Raw genomic sequence first — 25,683 nt, forward strand, 5'->3', positions numbered from 1 at the left:
ATATTTAATTTGAAAAACTCAACTATAACATAAAAATCCATCTAGGGTATACTCTATGTAAGTATACAGCAGTCAGTGCTGACTTATAATTATCTATAGAGTTTAGCTAGAGTAACTTCCTTAAAATATTCATTTTTAACTGAGCAAATAAAACATAATTGCAATAAATAATTTTTACTATCTGATTTTTAATATTGTTGTCAATGTCTGGTTTAAGTAAAATTTGTTCTCAAAAATAATTTGCTATAGGGCTTCCCTGGTGGCGCAGTGGTTGAGAGTCTGCCTGCCAATGCGGGGGACGCGGGTTCGAGCCCTGGTCTGGGAAGATCCCACACGCCGCGGGGCAACTAGGCCCGTGAGCCACAACTACTGAGCCTGCGCGTCTGGAGCCTGTGCTCCACAACAAGAGAGGCCGCGATAGTGAGAGGCCCGCGTGCCGCGATGAAGAGTGGACCCCACTTGCCGCAACTAGAGGAAGCCCTCGCATGGAAACGAAGACCCAACACAGCCATAAATAAATAAATAAATAAATAGCGTTCCCTTTAAAATAAAAAAATAATAATAATTTGCTATAAATTAAATTCTGAAAGACTAGCTCTCTATTGGGCTCTTGGTTGGGTGTTGTTTTCTCTCCTAATGCTTGTTCTTGGGGCCTAATGTACATCATAAAAAATGCCAGAAGATTATTAGCTTTGAAGCCAGAACTATGCTCAGATGTTGCCTTGTTACTTATCTGTGTGACATTGAACAAATTACTTAACTTTTTTGAGACTTCTACTTCATCTATACAATGAATATTGAAATACCACAAGGTGATTCTTTTTTCTTTTTTAACACCTTTATTGGAGTATAATTGCTTTACAATGGTGTGTTAGTTTCTGAGTTATAACAAAGTGAATCAGCTTTACATATACATATATCCCCAAATCTCCTCCTTCTTGCGTCTTCCTCCCAACCTCCATATCCCACCCCTCTAGGTGGTCACAAAGCACTGAGCTGATCTCCCTGTACTATGTGGCTTCTTCCCAATAACTATTTATTTTACATTTGGTAGTATATATAAGTCCATGCCACTCTCTCACTTCATCCCAGCTTACCCTACCCTTCCCCCTCTCCCTGTCCTCAAGTCCATTCTCTATGTCTGGATCTTTATTCCTGTCCTGCCTCCAGGTTCTTCAGAACCATTTTTTTTTTTTTTTTTAAGATTCCATATATATGTGTTAGCATACTGTATTTGTATTTCTCTTTCTGACTTACTTCACTCTGTATGACAGACTCTAGGTGCATCCACCTCACTACAAATAACTCAATTTCGTTTCTTTTTATGGCTGAGTAATATTCCATTGTATATATGTACCACATCTTCTTTATCCATTCATCTGTCAATGGACACTTAGTTTCCTTCCATGTCCTGGTTATTGTAAATAGAGCTGGAATGAACATTGTGGTACATATCTCTTTTTGAATTATGGTTTTCTCAGGGTATATGGCCAGTAGTGGGTTTACTGGATTGTATGGTAGTTCTATTTTTAGTTTTTTAAGGAAACTCCATACTGTTCTCCATAGTGGCTCTATCAATTTACATTCCCACCAACAGTGCAAAAAGGTTCCCTTTTCTCCAAACCCTCTCCAGCATTTATTTTTTGTAGATTTTTTGATGATGGCCATTCTGACTGGTGTGTAGTGATACCTCATTGTAGTTCTGATTTGCATTTCTCTAATGATTAGTGATGTTGAGCATCCTTTCACGTGTTTGTTGGCAATCTGTATATCTTCTTTGGAGAAATGTCTATTTAGGTCTTCTGCCCATTTTTGGATTGGGTTGTTTGTTTTTTTGATATTGAGCTGCATGAGCTGCTTGTAAATTTTGGAGATTAATCCTTTGTCAGTTGCTTCATTTGCAAATATTTTCTCCCATTCTGAGGGTTGTCTTTTCGTCTTGTTTATGTTTTCCTTTGCTGTGCAAAAGCTTTTAAGTTTTATTAGGTCCCATTTGTTTATTTTTGTTTTTATTTCCATTTCTCTAGGAGATGGGTCAAAAAGGATCTTGCAGTGTTTTATGCCATAGAGTGACAAGGTATTTCTGTGAAGATTAAAAAAAATTAAATGCTTATAAAATTATCTAGAAAAGTATTAGGCAATTATTACCTATTTGTGAAATAAATAATGTGTAGCTTCTTTATAAGCTTAACACACAAAAAAAGCTGTCTAACCCAATTCTAAAAGGAATTCAAGAAATCTAATTTTATCTGTGAACAAGTGTCCTACTTTGCTGCCATTTAATTTTTTTTAATTAGTATTTTTTTGAGAAAATAGTTTTTACTTGCCTAATACATGCCAGGCATAAACTCTCATATGCAGATATGATGACAAACAGGAGCAGAGTTTGAAAGATAGAATTTTGTCTGCTTATAAGGTATACCAAACACAGGGAAAGAACATATCAAGTAAAAGTTACCTAAAAATGTATCCTAAATTTGGGAAACCGTGGGTTCTTCAATTTTGCTCAGTGAGGGAATAGAAGAGTAAGAGAAGTGTACCTAGATCATATATCTTTTGTATGGGGAACTTGAACTTTATACCATATCTAAATAGAAAACTTTGAGTGTTTAAAATATGCTGGTGATATGTATGTGACTATACATTCATCAAATAGCTGTTTTGTAAAATACATGAAAATATAATGTGAGAAAGGTAAATTTGAGTACAAAGATAAATGAACCCTAATCTCCTCTCAAGAAAATTTGCAAGTCTTTGAATGTATTAGACTTTTAGACTGAGAGATTAAACACTGGACACACACCCAAATATTTTTCTTTGGCCTTTAATGCTGTTTTTGCTCATGGCAATTGTACCTTTTCTTAACCCAGAAGGGCATTATTTCCCTGAAGGTTAAAAAGTATATTTGAAAAATAAATATAGCTAAGGAAGTTGCCAAGATAGAAGAGTAGGAAGACCATGAACTCATCTCCTCCCACATTCACACCAAAAATGCAACTATTTACGGAGCAAATATCAATGAGAACAAGCAGAAGACTAATAGAAGATCTCCTACAACCAAAAATCTAAAGAAGGAAACACAATGAGATGGGTAGGAGGGCCTGAGATGAGGAATAGTCAAGAACCTCAGACACACACAAATGGGAGGATAATTACAATTTCAGAGGTTCTCCCCAAAGAGCAGAACGTTTGATCTCCACACTGAACTCACCAGCCTGGGAGTCTGTCAATGGGAACAAGAGCCCCCAGAATGGTTGGCTTTGAAGGGCAGCAGGGTTTGCTTTGAAGAGCATTAGAGAGGGATAAGAAATAGAGACTCTATTCTCAAAGGGTACACACAAACTCTCACAAGCTCCAAGACCCAAGGTAGAAGCAATAATTTGAAAGAAGCCTAGGTCAGACACACCTGTCAATCTTGGAGAGCTTCCAAGAGAGGCAGGAGGAAACTGGTACTCAATATGGGGACACAGAGCCTGTCAACAACAATTTTGGGGAGCTCATTTTACCACAAGGATACTGATGCTGCCAAGCACCATTTAAAAATACTTCCCTTAGCTTATTAGTGCTAGGACTTGGCCCCACCCACCGGCAAGCAGCACTAGTCTTGGCAAGTCTAGGCCAAGGAGTTAGCTGGGTCGGGGCAAAATTCCACTCACCACTACACAGAATGCTGTACAACCCCTGAGTCCCCATTCAAAAGATAATAAGTATTAGCAAGGAAGTGGAGAAAAGGGAATCCTTATACATTTTTGATGAGAATTTAAATTCAAAGAAAAAATATTAAAAGCAGTAAGGGAAAAGCACTAATGACTTATCAGAGAATTCCCATAAGGTTATTAGCTGATATTTTAGCAGAAACATTGGTGATCAGAAGGGAGTGGCAGGATATATTCAAAGTGATGAAAAGGGAAAACCTACAACCAAGATAACTCTACCCAGCAAGGATTTCATTCAGATTTGATGGAAAAATCAAAAGCCTTACAGACAAGCTAAAGCAAAGAGAATTCAGAACCACTAAACCAGCTTTACAACAAATGCTAAAGGAACTTCTCTAGGTGGGAAACACAAGAGAAGAAAAAGACCCACAAAAACAAACCCAAAACAATTAAGAAAATAGTAATAGGAACATACATATTGATAATTACCTGGAATGTAAATGGATTAAGAGCTACAACCAAAAGACACAGACTGGCTGAGGATACAAAAACAAGACCCATATATGTGCTGTCTATGAGAGACCCACTTTAGACCTAGGGATATATACAGACTGAAAGAGAGGGAATAGAAAAACGTATTCTATACAGATGGACATCAAAAGAAAGCTGGAGTAGCAATACTCATATCAGACAAAATAGAATTTAAAATAAAAACTGTTACAAGAGATAAGGAAGGACACTAGATAACTATCAAGGGATCAATCCAAGAAGAAGATATAACAATTATGAATATTTATGCACCCAACATAGGAGCACCTCAATACATAAGGCAAACGTTAATAGCCATAAAAGAGGAACTTGACAGTAGCACAATAATAGTGGGGGACTTTTAACACCCCACTTACACCAGTGGACAGATCATCCAGACAGAAAATAAATAAGGAAACTCAGGCTGTAAATGACACAATAGACCAAATAGATTTAATTGATATTTATAGGACATTCCACCTGAAAGTGGCACAATACACATTCTTTTCTGGTGTACATGGAACGTTCACCAGGATTGATCACATGTTGGGCCACAAAGTGAGCCTCAGTAAATTTAAGAAAATTGAAATCATATCAAGCATCTTTTACAGCCAAAATGCTATGAGATTAAAAATCAATTACGTAAGATAAAATGTAAAAAACACAAACACTGGGAGGCTAAAAAATACTCTACTAAACAAAGAGATCCCTGAAGAAATCAAAGAGGAAATTAAAAAAATACATAGAAACAAATGACAATAAAAACATGGCAACCCCACACCTATGGGATGCAGCAAAAGCAGTTCTAAGAGGGAAGTTTATAACAATTCAATCTCACCTCAAGAAACCAGAAAAATCTCAAATAAACAATCTAAACTGACACCTTAAGCTACCAGAGAAAGAAGAAGAAGAAGAACAACAACAAAAATTTTGAAGTCAAGAAATCATAAAGAACAGAGCAGAAATAAATGAAATAGAAACAAAGAAAACAATAGCAAAGATCAATAAAACTAAAAGTTGGTTCCTTGAGAAGATAAACAAAATTGATAAACCTTTAGCCACACTCATCAGGAAAAATGGAAGAGGACACAAATCAATAAAATCAGAAATGAAAAAGAAGAAATTAAAACTGACACCACAGAAATACAAAGGATCATAAGAGACTATTACAAACCACTACATGGCAATAAAATGGACAACCTGGAAGAAATGGAGAAATTCTTGGAAAGATATAACCTTCTAAGACTGAACCAGGAAGAATCAGAAAATATAAGCAGACCAATCACAAGTAATGAAATTGAAACTGTGATTAAAAATCTTCAAACAAACAAAAGTCCAGGATCAGATGACTTCATGTGCGAATTCTATCAAATATTTAGAGAAGAGATAACATCTATCCTTCTCAAACTCTTCCAAAAAATTGCAGAGGTAAGAACACTCCTAAATTCTTTCTACGAGGCCACCATCACTCTATACCAAAAGCAGACAAAGATATCACAAAAAAGAACATTACAGACTAATATCACTGATAAACATAGACACAAAAATCCTCAACAAAATACTAGGAAATAGAATCCAACAACACATTACAAGGATCATACACCATGATCAAGTGGAATTTATCCCAGAGATACAAGAATTCTTCAGTGTATGCAAATCAATCAATGTGATACACCACATTAACAATTTAAAGAATAAAAACCACATGATTATCTCAAAAGATGCAGAAAATCTTTTGACAAAATTCAACACCAATTTATGATAAAAACTCTCCAGAAAGTGAACATAGAGGGAAACTACCTCAACATAATAAAGACCTTATATGACAAACCCACAGGTAACATCATTTTAGGCGGGAAAAACCGAAAGCATTTCCTCCAAGATTAGGAACAAGACAAGGGTATCCACTTTGACCACTATTATTCAACATAGCTTTGTAAGTCCTAGCCACAGGAATCAGAGAAGAAAAAGAAATAAAAAGAATACAAATTGGAAAAGAAGAAGTAAAACTGTCACTGTTTGCAGATGACATGATCCTATACATAGAAAATCTTAAAGATGGTACCAGAAAACTACAAGAGCTCATCAATGAATTTGATGAAGTTGCAGGATACAAAATTAATACATAGAAATCTCTTGGATTCCTATACACTAACAACAAAAGATCAGAAGGAGAAATTAAGGAAACAGTCCCATTTACTACTGCAACAAAAAGGATAAAATACCTAGGAATAAAGCTATGTAAGGAGGCAAAAACCTGTACTCAGAAAACTATAAGACCCTGATGAAAGAAATCAAAGCTGACACAAACAGATGGAGAAATATATCATGTTCTTGGACTGGAAGAATAAATATTGTGAAAATGACTATACTATCCAAAGCAGTCTACGGATTCAATGCAATCCCTACCAAATTACCAATGGAATTTTTCACAGAATTAGAAGAAAAAAATTTACAATTTGTAGGGAAACACAAAAGACCCCAAATACCAAAAGCAATCTTGAGAAAGAAAAATGGAGCTGGAGGAATCAGACTCCCTGACTTCAGACTCTACTACAAAGCTACAATAATAAAGACAGTATGGTAATGGCACAAAAACAGAAATATAGATCATTGGAACAGGATGGAAAGCCCAGAGTTAAACCCATGCACCTATGGTCACCTAATCTATGACAAAGGAGGCAAGAATATACAATGGAAAAAAGACAGTCTCTTCAATAAGTGGTGCTGGGAAAACTGGACAGCTACATGTAAAAGAATGAAATTAGAACACTCCATAACACCATCCACAGAAATAAACTGAAAATGGATTAAAGGCCTAAATATAAGGCCAGACACTATAAAACTCTTAGGGGAAAACATAGGAAGAGCACCCTTTGACAGAAATAGCAGCAAGATCTTTTTTTTTTTTTTAATTTTATAGCTACTTTATTTATTTATTTATTTATTTATTTATTTTTGGCTGTGTTGGGTCTTCGGTTCGTGCGAGGGCTTCCTCTAGTTGCGGCAAGCAGGGACCACTCTTCATCGCGGTGTGTGGGCCTTTCACTATCGCGGCCCCTCCCGTTGCAGGGCACAGGCTCCAGACGCACAGGCTCAGTAGTTGTGGCTCACAGACCCAGCTGCTCCGTGGCATGTGGGATCTTCCCAGACCAGGGCTCGAACCCGTGTCCCCTGCATTAGCAGGCAGATTCTCAACCACTTCCCACCAGGGAAGCCCACAGCATGATCTTTTTGACCCACCTCCTAGAGTAATGAAAATAAAAACAAAAATTAAAAAATGGGACCTAATTAAACTTAAAAGCTTTTGCACAGTAAAGGAAACCATAAACAAGATGGAAAGACAACCTTCAGAATGGGAGAGAATATTTGCAGATGAAACCACTGACAAAGGATTAATCTCCAAAATATACAAACAGTTCATGCAGCTCAATATCAAAAAAACAAACAATCCAATCAACAATTGGGGGGAAGAACTAAATAGACATTTCTATATGGAAGACATACAGATGGCCAAGAAACACATAAAAATATGCTCAGCATTGTTAATTATTAAAGAAATGCAAATCAAAACCACAATGAGGTATCACCTCACACAGGTCAGAATGGCCATGATCAAAAAATCTACAAACAATAAATGTTGGAGAGGGTTTGGAGAAAAGGGAGCACTCTTGCACTGTTGGTGGTAATGTAAATTGATACAGCCACTATGGAGAACAATATTGAGGTTCCTTTAAAAACTAAAAATAGAATTACCATATGACCCAACAATTCCACCACTGAGCATATACCTTGAGAAAACCAGAATTTAAAAAGGCACAGGTACCCCAATGTTCTTTGCAGCACTAATTACAATAGCCAGGGCATGGAAGCAACCTAAATGTCCATCAACAGAGGAATGGATAAAGAAGATGTGGTACATATATACAATGGAATATTACTCAGCCATAAAAAGAATGAAATTGGGTCTTTTGTAGAGATGTGGATGGACTTAGAGTCTGTCATTCAGAGTGAAGTAAATCAGAAAGAGAAAAACAAATGTCATATATTAATGTATATATGTTGAATCTAGAAAGATGGTACAGTTAAACCTATCTACAGGGCAGTAATTGAGACTCAGACATAGAGAAGGGATGTATGAATACAGTGGGGGAATGGGAGAGTGGGATGAACTGGGAGATAAGGTTTGATATAAACATACTACCATGTGTAAAATATATAGCTAGTGGGAATATGCTCTATAGCACAGGGAGCTCAGGTCAGTGCTCTGTGATGAACTAGATGGGTGGGATTGAGGGGGTGGGAGGGTAGACCAAGAGGGAGGGAATATATATATATTCATATACCTGATTCACTTCATTGTACAGCAGAAACTAACACACTGTAAAGCAATTATACTCCAATTAACAACAACAACAAAAAAATACCAGCAAACCAAATTCAACAATACATTAAAGTGATAGTATACCGTAATCTAGTAGGATTTATCCCAGGATGGTTCAATATCTGCAAATCAATCAAGGTGATACATCACATCAAGAAATTGAAAAATAAAATCATATGATCATATCAATAGATGTAGAAAAAGTCTTTGAGAAAATCCAACATCCTTTCATAATAAAAGCTCTCAACAAAGTGGGTTTAGAGTGAACACACCTCAACATAATAAACGTCATATATAAGCCCAGAGCTAACATCATACTCAAAGGTGAAAAGCTGAAAGCATTTTCTCTAAGATCAGGAACAAAATAAGGAGGCCCACCCTCACCACTTTTATTCAACATAGAACATGGAAGTCATAGCCACAACAATCAGACAAGAATGAGAAATAAAAGGAATCTAAATTGGAAAAGAAGTTAAACTGTCACCATGTAGAGATAGTATGATATATACATAGAAAATCCAAAAGATACCACCTAAAAACTACTAGAACTCATCCAAATATTCAGTAAAATTTCAGGACGAAAAATTAATATACAAAAATCTCTTGTGTGTCTATACACTATTAACAACCTATCAGAAAGAAAAAAATAAGAACACTATTCCACTTATACTCCCATCATATAGAATAAAATACCTAAGAATAAATCTAACTAAGGAGTTAAAAGACCTGTAGTTGGAAAAGTGTAAGCACTGATGAAAGAAATTGAAAACAACACAAACAGTTGGAAATATATACATTGCTCTTAGATTGAAAGAACTTATATTGTTAAAATGATATTACTACCCAGGGCAATCTACAGATTCAGTGCAATTCCTATCAAAATATCATGATGGCATTTTTTTTTTACATAACTGGAATAAATAATTCTAAAATTTGTATGGAGACACAAAAGACGTTGAATAGCCAAAACAATCTTGAGAAAGAAGAGCAAAGCTGGAAGTATCACACTCCCTGGTTTTAAATTATACTACAAAGCTACATTAATCAAAACAGTACTACTGGCACAAAAAAGACACATAAATCAATAGAACAGAATAGGGAGTCCAGAAGTGAACCCACAATTATATGGGCAATTATTCTACTACAAAGGAGGCAAGAATATACAATGGGGAAAAGGCATTCTTGTCAATAAATGCTGGATAGCTACATGCAAAAGAATTATACTGGATTTCTTTCTCATACCATATACAGACATAAACTCAAAATCTTTGAAAGACTCAAATCAAAGACCTCGAATGATAAAACTTCTAGGAGAAAACATAGGCAGTATGCTTTTTGACATTGGCCTAAGCAGTTTTGGGGGGGATATGTCTCCTCAGGTCGGGAAATAAAAGCAAAAATTTAAAAATGGGACTATATCAAACTAAAGCTGTTTTGCACAAAACAAAAAGGCTGCCTACTGGATTGGAGAAGATATTTTCAAATGATTTATATGATAAGGGGTTAATATCCAAAATATACAAAGAACTCATACAACTCAATCTCAAAGAAACAAACAACTGGATTAAAAAATGAGCAGTGAAACTGAAAAGACATTTTTCCAAAGAAGATATACAGATGGCCAACAGGCACATGAAAAAATGTTCAACATCACTAATCATCAGGAAAATGCAAATCAAAACCACAATGAGATAACACCTCACACCTTTCAAATGGTTATTATCAAAAAGACAACAAATAATAAGTGTTGGTGAGGATGTAGAGAAAAGAGATCTCTTGTAATGTTGATGGGATTGTAAGTTGGTGTATATATGATGGAATATTACTCAGCTATAAAAAAAATAAAATCTTACCATTTGTGACAACATGGATGGACCTAGAGGTATTATGTTAAATGAAATAAGTCAGAAAAAGAAAGACAAATACTGTATGACTTCACTTATATGTAGAATCTAAAAAACAAAACAAATGAACAAACATATCAAAACAGAAATAGAGGTATCATTACAGAGAACAAAGAGATGGTTGCCAGAGGGGAGGGGGCTGGAGAGGAGAGAAATAGGTGAGGGAAATTAAGAGGTACAGACTTCCAGTTACAAAATATATGTGACAGGTATGAAATGTACAGTGTGGGGAATATAGTCAATAATTACATAATACATTTGTGCAGTGACAGATGTCATAACTTCTCATGGAGATCATTTTGAAATGTACATAAATATTGACTCACTATGTCATGTAACAGGAGCTAATATAGTGCTTTTTAAATTATACTTCAAAGCAAACAACTCATAGAAAAAAGGATCAGATTTGTGTTTACCAGAGGTGGGATTAGGGCAAGGGAAAATTGGGATGAAGGTAGTCAAAAGATACAAACTTCCAGTTATAAGATAAATAACTATGAGGGATTTAACGTACAACATGATAAATATAATTAACACTACTATATGCTATATATGAAAGTATTTTTTAATTAATTTTTATTGGAGTATACTTGCTTTACAATATTGTGTTAGTTTCTACTGTACAGCAAAGTGAATCAGCTATATGTATACAAATATCCTCTCTTTTTTGGATTTCCTTCCCATTTAGGTCACCACAGAGCACTGAGTAGTGTTCCCTGTGCTATACAGTAGGTTCTCATTAATTTTCTATTTTATACATAGTATCAAAAGTGTATATATGTCAATCCCAATCTCCCAACTCATCCCAACACCCCTCCCGCCTTGGTATCCATATGTTTGATCTCTGTGTATGTGTCTCTATTTCTGCTTTGCAAATAAGATCATCTATGCCATTTTTCTAGATTCCACATATATGTGTTAATATACGATATTTGTTTTTCTCTTTCTGACTTACTTCACTCTGTATGACAGACTCTAGGTCCATCCATGTTGAAAGTTGTTAATAGAGTAAATCTTGAGTTCTCATCACAAGGATATTTTTTTATTTCTTTAATTTTTTTATCCATATGAGATGATGGATGTTCAATAAACTTATTGTGGTAATCATTTCATAATGTAAGTTGAATCATTATACTGTACATCTTAAATTTATACAGTATGTCAGTTTTATCTCAATAAAACTGGAAGAAAAAATTTCCCAAATGACACAAATATTAATAATAATAACAATATTTTAATTAAAAAGATAAAAAATTCCTAAAAGTATCAGATTAAAAATCTTTGTGCTCAGTAAATTTGAAATCCAATAAATTATAATATTAATCAATAATATTCTTTCTAATCCAACATTCTTAAATAAAGTGTATGGACTCACTGTTAGTCCTATTAATAACTTTAAGAGTGTAATGCTTTGTTCTGTGTTTGTTCTGCTGAATGCTTGACAATAAATAAGCCAAAAAAGCTGAAAATAATCTGCTTAGTTATTTCCTCTACACTAGAGTTTACCACATACTTGGTTCCTATGGACAGAGAGACAGAGAGAGAAGTTTATTTATCTATCTATCTATCTATCTATCTATTTATTTATTTATTTATTTCTGGGCTGCACGCATGCTTTCTCTAGTTGCGGAGATCAGGGGCTACTCTTCAATGCAGTGTGCAGGCTTCTCATTGCAGTATCTTCTCTTGTTGCGAAGCATGGGCTCTAGGCATGCGGGCTTCAGTAGTTGTGGCAAATGGACTCAGGAGTTGCTGCTCGCAGGCTCTAGAACTCAGACTCAGTAGTTGTGGCACATGGGCTTAGTTGCTCCACAGCATGTGGGATCTTCCTGGACCAGGGCTCGAACCTGTGTCCTCTGCATTGGCAGGTGGATTCTTAACCACTGCACCAGCAGGGAAGTCCTGAGAGAGAAGTTTTATTACAAACTTTTCCACTCTTGGGAGTCTCCTAAGAAAAAGAATAGGACTCTGTAAATCTAAACAAAAATATATTATGAAGACCTCATAAGTCTTATTCAGGAATGACATAGAATTTTAAAGAATTGGTGATTAATGGTAACATGAAAATTATGCTGAAATTTTAGAGTACCTAGGCATTCCTCATTGTTTCAACCAAGGAGCCAAAAAGAAGAGTTAGTAATAAATAATATTAGTTTATCTATTAATATCTAATTTAAAATTATAAATTGCTGCCTTAGGAGACCCATCTTGATTGAAGGGTGCCCATTTTCACAGCACTGGTATTTGGTTCCTTAGTTGAAAGTTTTAAAAATAAATGCACATTAAGAAATTTCGGGAAAGGGGCAAGATGGCGGAAGAGTAAGACGCGGAGATCACCTTCCTTCCCACAGATACAGTAGAAATACATCTACACGTGGAACTGCTCCTACAGAACACCCACTGAATGCTGGCAGAAGACGTCAGATCTCCCAAAAGGCAAGAAACTCCCCACGTACTTGGGTAGGGCAAAAGAAAAAAGAAATAACAGAGACAAAAGAATAGGGACGGCACCTGCGCCAGTGGGAGGGAGCTGTGAAGGAGGAAAGGTTTCCACACACTAGGAAGCCCCTTCGTGGGCAGAGACTGCGGGTGGCAGAGGGGGGAAGCTTCGGAGCCACGGAGGAGAGCGCAGCCACAGGGGTGCGGAGGGCAAAGCGGAGAGATTCCCGCAAGGAGGATCGGTGCTGAGTAGCACTCACCAGCCCGAGAGGCTTGTCTGCTCAGCCGCCGGGGCAGGTGGGGGCTGGGAGCTGAGGCTCGGGATTCGGTGCTAGCCGGGAGGGAGTCCAGGAAAAAGTCTGCAGCTGTCGAAGAGGCAAGAGACTTTTTCTTGCCTCTTTGTTTCGCGGTGCGCAAGGAGAGGGGATTCAGAGTGCTGCCTAAACGAACTCCAGAGACGGGTGCGAGCTGCGGCTATCAGCGTGGATCCCACAGCAACAGGGGCGCAGAGGGAAAAATGGAGAGATTCCCGCAAAGAGGCTCAGCGCCGAGCAGCGCTCACCAGCCAGAGAGGCTTGTCTGCTCTCCCGCCGGGGCGGGCGGGGACTGGGAGCTGAGGCTCGGGCTTCGGTGCTAGCCAGGAGGGAGTCCGGGAAAAAGTCTGCAGCTGCCGAAGAGGCAAGAGACTTTTTCTTGCCTCTTAGTTTTGCGGCACGCAAGGAAAGGGGATTCAGAGTGCCGCCTAAACAAACTCCAGAGACGGGCGCGAGCCGCGGCTAACAGCACGGACCCTAGAGATGGGCGCGAGCCGCGGTTATCAGCGCGGACCCCAGAGACGGGCAGGAGATGCTAAGGTTGCTGCTGCCACCACCAAGAAACCTGTGTGCGAGCACAGGTCACTCTCCACAGCACCCCTCCCGGGAGCCTGTGCAGCTCGCAACTGCCAGGGTCCCGTGATCCAGGGACAACTTCCCCGGGAGAACGCCCTGCGTGCTTCAGGCTGCTGCAACGTCACGCCAGCCTCTACCGCCGCAGGCTCGCCCTGCCTCCTCTGTACCCCTCCTTCCCCCAGGCCTGAGTGAGCCAGAGCCCCTGAAGCAGCTGCTGCTTTAACCCCGGTCTGTCTGGGCTGGGAACAGACGCCCTCAGGTGACCTACATGCAGAGGCAGGTCCAAATCCAAAGCTGAACCCCGGGAGCTGTACGAACAAAGAAGAGAAAGGGAAATCTCTCCCAGCAGCCTCAGAAGCAGCGGATTAAAGCTCCACAAACAACTTGATGTGCCTGCATCTGTTGAATACCTGAATAGACAACGAATCATCCCATTTTCAAGAGGTGGACTTTGGGAGCAGGATATATTAATTTTTCCCCTTTTCCTTTTTTTGTGAGTGTATATGTGTATGCTTCAGGGTGAGATTTTGTCTGTATAGCTTTGCTTTCACCATTAGTCCTAGGGTTAGGTCTGTCCGTGTTTTTATTTACTTATTTATTTTTTTAGTTAAAAATTTTTTTTCCAAATAAATGTTTTCTTAATAATTTTTTCCTTATTTTCATTTTTAGAAATTAAAAAACAAATTTAATAAGTTTTTTCATATTTTTTATTTTAAAAAATTAAAAAAAAATTTTTCTGAATACATTTATTCTTAAAATTTTTTTTCTTATTTTTTATTATAATAGCTTTATTTTATTTTATTTTATCCTCTTTCTTTCTTTCTTTCTATTTCTTTCTCCCTTTTATTCTGAGCCATGTGGATGAAAGGCTCTTGGTGCTCCAGCCAAGCATCAGGGCTCTGCCTCTGAGGTGGGAGAGCCAACTTCAGGACACTGGTCCACAAGAGACCTCCCAGCTCCATGTAATACCAAACGGTGAAAATCTCTCAGAGATTTCCATCTCAACATCAAGACCCAGCTTCACTCAACGACCAGCAAGGTATAGTGCTGGACACCCTATGCCAAACAACTAGCAAGACAGGAACACAGCCCCATCCATTAGCAGAGAGGCTGCCTAAAAACATAATAAGGCCACAGACACCCCAAAACACACCACCAGACATGGACGTGCCCACCAGAAAGACAAGATCCAACCTCATCCACCAGAACACAGGCACTAGACCCCTCCGCCAGGAAGCCTACACAACCTACTGAACCAACCTTAGCCAATGGGGACAGATAACAAAAGCAACGGGAACTACGAACCTGCAGCCTGTGAAAAGGAGACCCCAAACACAGTAAGATAAGCAAAATGAGAAGACAAAAAAACACACAGCAGGTGAAGGAGCAGGGTCAAAACACACCAGACCTAACAAATGAAGAGGAAATAGGCAGTCTACCTGAAAAAGAATTCAGACTAATGATAGTAAAGACGATCCAAAATCTTGGAAATAGAATAGACAAAATGCAAGAAACATTAAACAAGGATGTAGAAGAACTAAAGAGGAACCAAGCAATGGTGAAAAACACAGTAAATGAAATTAAATATACTCTAGACGGGATCAATAGCAGAATAACTGAGGCAGAAGAAAGGATAAGTGACCTGGAAGACAGAATGGTGGAATTCACTGCTGCAGAACAGAATAAAGAAAAAAGAATGAAAAGAACTGAGGACAGTCTCAGAGACCTCTGGGACAACATTAAACACACCAACATTCGAATTATAGGGATCCCAGAAGAAGAAGAGAAAAAGAAAGGGACTGAGAAAATATTTGAAGAGATTATAGTTGAAAACTTCCCTAATATGGGAAAGGAAATACTTAATCAAGTCCTGGAAGCACAGAGAGTCCCATACAGGATATATCCAAGGAGAAACACGCCAAGACACATATTAATCAAACTATCAAAAATTAAATATAAAGAAAACATATTAAAAGCAGCAAGGGTTTCCTTTGCTGTGCAAAAGCTTTTAAGTTTCATTAGGTCCCATTTGTTTATTTGTGTTTTTATTTCCATTCCTCTAGGAGCTGGGTCAAAAAGGATCTTGCTGTGATTTATGTCATAGAGTGACACTAGATAGCTAGTGGGAAGGAGCCACATAGCAAAGGGAGATCAGCTCGGTGCTTTGTGACCACGTAGAGGGGTGGGATAGGGAGGGTGGGAGGGAGGGAGATGCAAGAGGGAAGAGATATGGGAACATGTGTGTATGTATAGCTGATTCACTTTGTTTTAAAGCAGAAACTAGCACACCATTGTAAAGCAATTATACTTGAATAAAGATGTTAAAACAAAAAAACAAAAGAAAACCAACAAAACAAAACAAAACAAAAAAGCAGCAAGGGAAAAACAACAAATAACACACAAGGGAATCCTCGTAAGGTTAACAGCTGATCTTTCAGCAGAAACTGTGCAAGCCAGAAGGGAGTGGCAAGATATACTTAAAGTCATGAAGGAGAAAAACCTACAACCAAGACTACTCTACCCAGCAAAGATCTCATTCAGATTTGATGGAGAAATTAAAATATTTACAGACAAGCAAAAGCTGAGAGAGTTCAGCACCACCAAACCAGCTTTACAACAAATGCTAAAGGAACTTCTCTAGGCAAGAAACACAAGAGAAGGAAAACACTTACAATAACAAACCCAAAACATTTAAGAAAATGGGAATAGGAACATACATATCAATAATTACCTTGAATGTAAATGGATTAAATGTTCCCACCAAAAGACACAGACTGGCTGAATGGATACAAAAACAAGACCCATATATATGCTGTCTACAAGAGACCCACTTCAGACCTAGAGACACTTACAGACTGAAAGTGAGGGGATGGAAAAAGATATTCCATACAAATGGAAATCAAAAGAAAGCTGGAGTAGCAATTCTCGTATCAGACAAATTAGACTTTAAAATAAAGACTATTACAAGAGACAAAGAAGGACAGTATGTAATGATCAAGGGATCGATCCAAGAGGAAGATATAATAATTGTAAATATTTATGCACCCAACATAGGAGCACCTCAATACATAAGGCAAATACTAACAGCCATAAAAGGGGAAAAAGACAGTAACACAATCATAGTAGGGGACTTTAACAGCCCATTTTCACCAATGGACAGATCATCCAAAATGAAAATAAATAAAGAAACACAAGCTTTAAATGATACATTAAACAAGATGGACTTAATTGACATTTATAGGACATTCCACACAAAAACAACAGAATACACATTTTTCTCAAGTGCTCATGGAACATTCTCCAGGATAGATCATCTCTTGGGTCACAAATCAAGCCTTGGTAAATTTAAGAAAATTGAAATTGTATCAAGTATCTTTTCTGACCACAACACTATGAGACTAGATATCAATTACAGGAAAAGATCTGTAAAAAAGACAAACACATGGAGGCTACACAATACACTACTTAATAACGAAGTGATCACTGAAGAAATCAAAGGGGAAATCAAAAAATACCTAGAAACAAATGACAACGGAGACACGACGACCCAAAACCTATGGGATGAAGCAAAAGCAGTGCTAAGAGGGAAGTTTATAGCAATACAAGCCTACATCAAGAAACAGGAAACATCTCGAATAAACAACCTAACCTTTCACCTAAAGCAATTAGAGAAAGAAAAGCAAAAAAAAACACAAAGCTAGCAGAAGGAAAGAAATCATAAAGATCAGGTCAGAAATAAATGAAAAAGAAATGAAATAAACAATAGTAAAAATCAATGAAACTAAAAGCTAGTTCTTCGAGAAGATAAACAAAATTGATAAACCATTAGCCAGACTCATCAAGAGAAAAAGGGAGAAGACTCAAATCAATAGAATTAGAAATGAAAAAGGAGAAGTAACCACTGAAACTGCAGAAATACAAACGATCATGAGAGATTACTACAAGCAACTCTATGCCAATAAAATGGACAACCTGGGAGAAATGGACAGATTCTTAGAAATGCACAACCTGCCAAGACTGAACCAGGAAGAAATAGAAAATATGAACAGACCAATCACAAGCACTGAAATTGAAACTGTGATGAAAAATCTTCCAACAAACAAAAGCCCAGGACCAGATGGCTTCACAGGAGAATTCTATCAAACATTTAGAGAAGAGCTAACACCTATCCTTCTCAAACTCTTCCAAAATATTGCAGAGGGAGGCACACTCCCCAACTCATTCTACAAGGCCACCATCACCCTGATACCAAAACCAGACAAAGATGTCACAAAGAAAGAAAACTACAGGCCAATATCACTGATGAACATAGATGCAAAAATCCTCAACAAAATACTAGCAAACAGAATCCAACAGCACATTAAAAGGATCATACACCATGATCAAGTGGGGTTTATCCCAGGAATGCAAGGATTCTTCAATATATGAAAATCAATCAACGTGATACATCATATTAACAAATTGAAGGATAAAAACCATACGATCATATCAATAGATGCAGAGAAAGCTTTTGACAAAATTCAACACCCATTTATGATAAAAGCCCTACAGAAAGTAGGCATAGAGGGAACTTTCTTCAACATAATAAAGGCCATATATGACAAACCCACACCAACATTGTCCTCAATGGTGAAAAACTGAAACCATTTCCACTAAGATCAGGAACAAGACAAGGTTGGCCACTCTCACCACTATTATTCAACATAGTTTTGGAAGTGTTAGCCACAGCAATCAGAGAAGAAAAAGAAATAAAAGAAATCCAAATCGGAAAAGAAGAAGTAAAGCTGTCACTGTTTGCAGATGACATAATACTATACATAGAGAATCCTAAAACTGCTACCAGAAAACTACTAGAGCTAATCAATGAATTTGGTAAAGTAGCACGATACAAAATTAATGCACAGAAATCTCTTGCATGCCTATATACTAATGATGAAAAATCTGAAAGTGAAATTAAGAAAACACTCCCATTTACCATTGCAACAAAAATAATAAATTATCTAGGAATAAACCTGCCTAAGGAGACAAAAGACCTGTATGCAGAAAATTATAGGACACTGATGAAAGAAATTAAAGATGATACAAATAGATGGAGAGATATACCATGTTCTTGCATTGGAAGAATCAACATTGTGAAACTGACTCTACCACCCAAAGCAATCTACAGATTCAATGCAATCCCTATCAAACTACCACTGGCATTTTTCACAGAAGTAGAACAAAAAAATTCACAATTTGTATGGAGACACAAAAGACCCCAAATAGCCAAAGCAATCTTGAGAACGAAAAATGGAGCTGGAGGAATCAGGCTCCCTGACTTCAGACTATATTACAAAGCTACAGTAATCAAGACAGTTTGGTACTGGCACAAAAACAGAAATATAGATCAATGAAACAGGATAGAAAGCCCAGAGATAAACCCAAGCACATATGGTCACCTTATCTTTGATAAAGGAGGCAAGCATATACAGTGGAGAAAAGACAGCCTCTTCAATAAGTGGTGCTGGGAAAATTGGACAGGTACATGTAAAAGTATGAAATTAGAACACTCCCTGACACCATACACAAAAATAAACTCAAAATGGAGTAAAGACCTAAGTGTAAAGCCAGACACTATCAAACTCTTAGAGGAAAACATAGGCAGAACACTCTATGACATAAATCACAGCAAGATCCTTTTTGACCCACCTCCTAGAGAAATGGAAATAAAAACACAAATAAACAAATGGGACCTAATGAAACTTAAAAGCTTTTGCACAGCAAAGGAAACCATAAATAAGACCAAAAGACAACCCTAAGAATGGGAGAAAATATTTGCAAATGAAGCAACTGACAAAGGATTAATCTCCAAGATTTACAAGCAGCTCACGCAGCTCAATAACAAAAAAACAAACAACCCAATCGAAAAATGCACGGAAGATGTAAATAGACATTTCTCCAAAGAAGATATACAGATGGCCAACAGACACATGAAAGAATGCTCAACATCCTTAATCATTAGAGAAATGCAAATCAAAACTACAATGAGGTATCATCTCACACCAGTCAGAATGGCCATCGTCAAAAAATCTAGAAACAATAAATGCTGGAGAGGGTTTGGAGAAAAGGGAACACTCTTGCACTGTTGGTGGGAATGTAAATTGATACAGCCACTATGGAGAACAGTATGGGGGTTCCTTAAAAAACTACAAATAACACTACCATACGACCCAGCAATCCCACTACTGGGCATATACCCTGAGAAAACCATAATTCAAAAAGAGTCATATACCAAAATGTTCATTGCAGCTCTATTTACAATAGCCAGGACATGGAAGCAACCTAAGTGCCCATCAACAGATGAATGGATAAAGAAGATGTGGCACATATATACAATGGACTATTACTCAGCCATAAAAAGAAATGAAATGGAGGTATTTGTAATGAGGTGGATGGAGTTAGAGTCTGTCATACAGAGTGAAGTAAGTCAGAAAGAGAAAAACAAATACAGTATGCTAACACATATATATGGAATCTAAGGGGAAAAAAAAGGTCATGAAGAACCTAGTGGCAAGATGGGAATAAAGACACAGGCCTACTAAAGAATGGACTTGAGGATATGGGGAGGGGGAGAGGTGAGATGTGACAGGGTGAGAGAGTGTCATGGACATATATATACTACCAAATGTAAAATAGATAGCTAGTGGGAAGCAGCCACATAGCACAGGGAGATCAGCTCGGTGTGTTTTGACCGCCTGGGGGGGGGGTGGGATGGGGAGGGTGGGTGGGAGGGAGATGCGGGCGGGAGGAGATATGGGAACGTGTGTATATGTGTAGCTGATTCACTTTGTTATAAAGCAGAAACTAACACACCATTGTGAAGCAATTATACTTCAATAAAGATGTTTAAAAAATTAAAAAAAAAAAAGAAATTTCCTCTATGACATGTTTGTAAACATCATTTTTATTTCAAATTACTTCAATTTATGCATATAATATTCAGAGATTTGTAACAAAAAGAAAATGTGTGAAAAATAATGACCAACTATAATCCCAGGAAGTTGGAAAATGATAAAGAAATGGAAGAAGTAGGAACACTTGAACAAACACACAGAGAACATCAAGCCTATCACTTGACTTTTTGAGTGGAAATAAGAAGTGGTGACATTTTTCTCTTTCTTTCCCCTTCTAGCTAATAGAAAAGTATATTCTTGGTCTCTGAGGCAAAGAATCTGACTTAGGATAACTAAGCCAAAGGGGAATGTGTCAAATTATAACCAATTACTGAATATTATTACCCATGGTCTTGGTAAGGTTTACAGGATTGAATTAGAGGGCAAGAGTTTTGACAGATATTTGGAAGAAAACGGAAGGTGGTAAATTAGTGGTAGGTTGAATGGTGTTACAAGTGAAAAATAATGTAGGGTTAATGTCTGTGATCAATCAGCAATTGGAAGCATGAATAAATTATAAGAATCTGGGACATTTGTCAAGTTATATATTTTAAATGAAAAGTAAGTACAAAGATATGAAAGTCCCTCTATTTATTTTTTCTTTTTCTTTTTTAATTCAGAAGGCAGTGTTTGGAAATGCTCTGAATAATAAAAGAAAATGCTTAGTAGATAAATGCATGACTAGTCATTTAATACTTTGAATGTTATGAAAGTTGTTTTACATAATCAGAGTTTAAATGTGAAATTTATTTACTATTTTATTTCATCCTCAGTACTATGTAATGGAAACAATATTTTTCATTTACCTTGAGAGATGAAGTGTGATTGCTATTGCATTATAAGTTTTTCCAATGATTTATTAGGAAAAAAAATTTCTATTTAACTGCAGCAAGCCTGTTATAACAAAGTATTATTGATAGTGTGTAAAGATTGATAGATATAATTTAAGATTGACAAAGTCCAATGTTCTTCTATTCTTTGATCTTCTTGTATCCTGTCCTGTATTTTCTTTAAGAATGATGTTAATACATTCATTTGCTGTATAACGACTTTTGCTCCTCTATTAATTTTTCCTTTAATTGCTTAAAATTCTCACTACCCAATTATCTATTGAAAGACATATCTATTTTTTCCTTAATAATCAATAGGTTTTCAGACATCAAACATCTTTGTGAGATGATTGCCTAATTATTTTATCAACAAATACTTATTTAGCACTTGCTAGATGCTAGTCAATTTTCTGTGAAACACAGACACAGAGATGAGCTAAGTAGATAAATGAATATCATATCTATGAAGCTTTCACTCTAGTTGGGGAAGACAGAAGCATATAAGAATTAAAACATAAAAATTTCATGTAATAAATGCAATAGAAAAATTTGAAGTAGTGAAGGAGTCTTAGTGAGTGCCTGGGGAGGGGTATTTGAGTTTTTATATGTTTATCAGAGACTGAAAAATGTGATTTTTCTACAAAAACCTGAAGTAGGTGAAGGATATATTATGAAAGGGGTATAGCTAAAGAGGACAGAAATTGTTAAGTCCCTGAGGTGGGAACATTCTTTGTTAAATTGAGAAACACTTTGTAGTCCAGTGTAGTCAAAGTGGATTAAGCTAGAGACACACAGAGGGATATGACATTAGAGAGTAATTAGGGATAAAATATCCTGTAAATATGTGAAAATATTGGGGAGTTTGAAGCAGAGGAGTGATATGGTCTGTTCCAAATGATAATGTGGAGACCTACACTGCCTATAGGCAATCTGGGCAGATGGAGAGAACACGGTTGGGAGGGAATGGATGTGTTTCAAGGGAACATCTGGTGGCTTGGATGAAAGTGATGGCTATGGAGGTTGTGAGAAATGGTCAGATAATGGTTATATCTTTTTTAAAGAATCTAAAGGATTGCCGATGAATTGAATGTGAGATTTGAAAAGTCAAGTTTTCAGCATAAGCAATTGGAAGGACATAGTTATTTGTTGAGTTGCAGAAGTTTTTGACATATTGAGTTTGAGATGCCAATTAATCACTTATGTGGAGACATCAAATAGGGGTTAGATACAGGCTGGTTTGGTTAATATCAACCCTAGAGCTCAAAGAAATCAACAAAAGTGTAGGTGTATATAGAGAAGAAAAAAGTTCCCAGGACTAAGCCTTAAGGCACAATAGCATGTGAAAATTGGGAATGTTAAGGAGGAGCCTAGCATGCATACTGATAAGGAACTTCCACTGAGGCAGAAGGGAAACCAGGAGAGTGGGGTTTCCTGGGAATCAAATGGTGAAAATATTCCAAAGAAGAGAGATAAATTAACTTTTCAAATGCTGATGATATTTTTTAAAAAATGAGAACTGAGAATTGACCATGGATTTATCAATGTGAAAGTCATTGCCAATCTCATCTAAACTAGCTTCAATTGACTGGTGGTCATGAAAACCTGAGTGGAGTGAGTTCAGGAAATAATAATTTCTGATTGAATGATGAGCTAGACACTTGGATTGAAACCTCTGATGTAAACAACAAAAGCGATTCCGTATAACGTATGTGCATTTCTTTGTACAAACGCATTGATGAGCTGTGAAGAATGCAAGGATTTCCTCACTGTGAATGAGAACAGGTGGGAACCCAGAAAATTAAGTAGAGTAGTGTAGCAAGGTTCAAGTTTATCGTGAATGCTTTAGTATAACCAGATAAAACTGAGCTCCGTAGGGCATAGGAAAGAGAAAACAGAGTACAAGACCCAGCCAAGGTGAGAAGTCCAGAAATAGATTTCCCCCATAAAGCTAGGACTTCCAAAAAAAATACACTCTCATTGTAAGTTTAAATGAAAACTAATCTCTTAGCTCCCTGAGAATTGTCAGGAAATTCAAATACATTTAGCTATTACCTGAGTTTGAGGGGGGATCATTGCTGGGAATTTGGGATCTCACTTTGGACTTCTAATGGGTTTGCAATGTTCATTTGTAATACCTGAGCAATCAAAGAATTTTTAAAATTAGATTATAATTTATAGAGATCCTAGGCTCACAACACTGCCAAGTGCCTGGCAGAAGCAAATGACATAAACCTCTGAAAAACACTTGCTCTCATCCGAAGCCAGAATAATAATTCTACAAATAAAACAGCTGTGAAAGTGACTAGCTGAGAGCAAAATTAAATAAATAAATTTAAGAGAGTACAAATTTATTAAGCTTGTGATAAAGTAAGACTCAATCAATTAGATAAATGTAGGATGTATATTTTGTCTAGGAATGTATCTTAAGGAATTTGTTAGTAATTATAAATAAGCAAACACATTTGTCATTCCCTTGAATAATACTAGAACATAGAAGGCAGTGGTCAAGAAGACCACACTAAAAGGCAAAGTGCCAAAATCTATGGTATATGTTAATGAGTGTTGGGAATCTTCTCTATCTTGAAATCAGTATTTGGAATTTCCAGTGATGAACGTCTATTTCTGATGATATGACAACAAATGCCTAAAAATAGTGTATTAAATATAACAATGGGACATATAAATGCATAATTGCAATAGTAAGAAAATAAGAAATATATTACTAAGGGCAAAAAATAGAAAGAAGTAACAAAGGGAATTAGGCATACCAGCCTGAAGAGGACAGAAGAAAACATTTGGTATCTTATAAGTTGAAGAAATGAAACTCATACATAAAGTGACGGCACTCAAAGGACTGCACACTTGGAAAAAGGGGAGATGAGAAAATAATAATACTTACCAGAAAAATCAAATTAAACAGAAGCTAATGATTCTTCAGCAGGGCTCTTGTTAAACACAAAACAGATGTTGAGTCTTCTCAGGAATTTACCCTCACATAGTTTTCAAGTTCTACTTTACGGTTCTACATAGTCTGAGAAGCTGTGAATTGAAAATTTTACATAAAACTTAAGCCAAAGTACAAATGCTCCCAAAGATCATGGAAGAAGCAAATACAAAATTTCTGAAAGAACATATTCTTAATGCAGACTACAAAGGGCTTTGACTAAGAATACCTGACAGTTAAAGAGCTCATCATCTAAAGTTACTAAAACACAGACAATTGCACCATAAATGGATGTGAATAAATGTTTTTAAACAACTGTAGAATTCGTCAATAAAGAATTGCTATAGGGCTTCCCTGGTGGCGCAGTGGTTGAGAGTCTGCCTGCCAATGCAGGGGACACGGGTTCGAGCCCTGGTCTGGGAGGATCCCACGTGACGCGGAGCAGCTGGGCCAGTGAGCCACAACTACTGAGCCTGAGCGTCTGGAGCCTGTGCTCCGCAACAAGAGGGGCAGCGATAGTGAGAGGCCCGTGCACCGCGATGAAGAGTGGCCCCCACTTGCCACAACTAGAGAAAGCCCTCGCACAGAAACGAAGACCCAACACAGCCATAAATAAATAAATAAACAAATACTTTAAAAAAAAAAGTAAAAGTCTATAAAAAAATTTGAAAATAAAAAGAATTGCTGTAAAATATCATTGGAAAAAACTATTAGATAGCTAAAATACAGTTCATAAATACAAGAAAAAAATTTAAACATGAAAGAAACAAGATGCTATCAGAAAAAATGGGAAAGACTTGAGAAAGAATTGAAGTAGTTTTATTATATATTATGTGACTCTTTAGTGACAGGAAAACTATGGATAATAAAAAAATTCATGATATGTCATATTGATGTTCTTTCACAAGCAAACTCTTTAATCAAGTGGCTTGTAACTTTTGCCTACATCATCCTGCCAATTATTTTTTTGTAGTTCATAAACTGTCTACAGTCAATTTAAATTATTCCACTGATATTCACCCACTATGTGCTTATTTATATGTTCTGTTCTGAACTTATATTGCCTTAAATAACTCATTCCTTAAAATATTCTTTTTTTCTTTATAAAAATCATTCCTAGTTGGGAATTCCTTGGCAAAAATTTACCCTTCTTCACCCCTTTTATTCTATTCATGC

Source organism: Balaenoptera acutorostrata, chromosome 18 (assembly GCF_949987535.1).
Source record: "Balaenoptera acutorostrata chromosome 18, mBalAcu1.1, whole genome shotgun sequence".
Taxonomy (NCBI): domain Eukaryota; kingdom Metazoa; phylum Chordata; class Mammalia; order Artiodactyla; family Balaenopteridae; genus Balaenoptera; species Balaenoptera acutorostrata.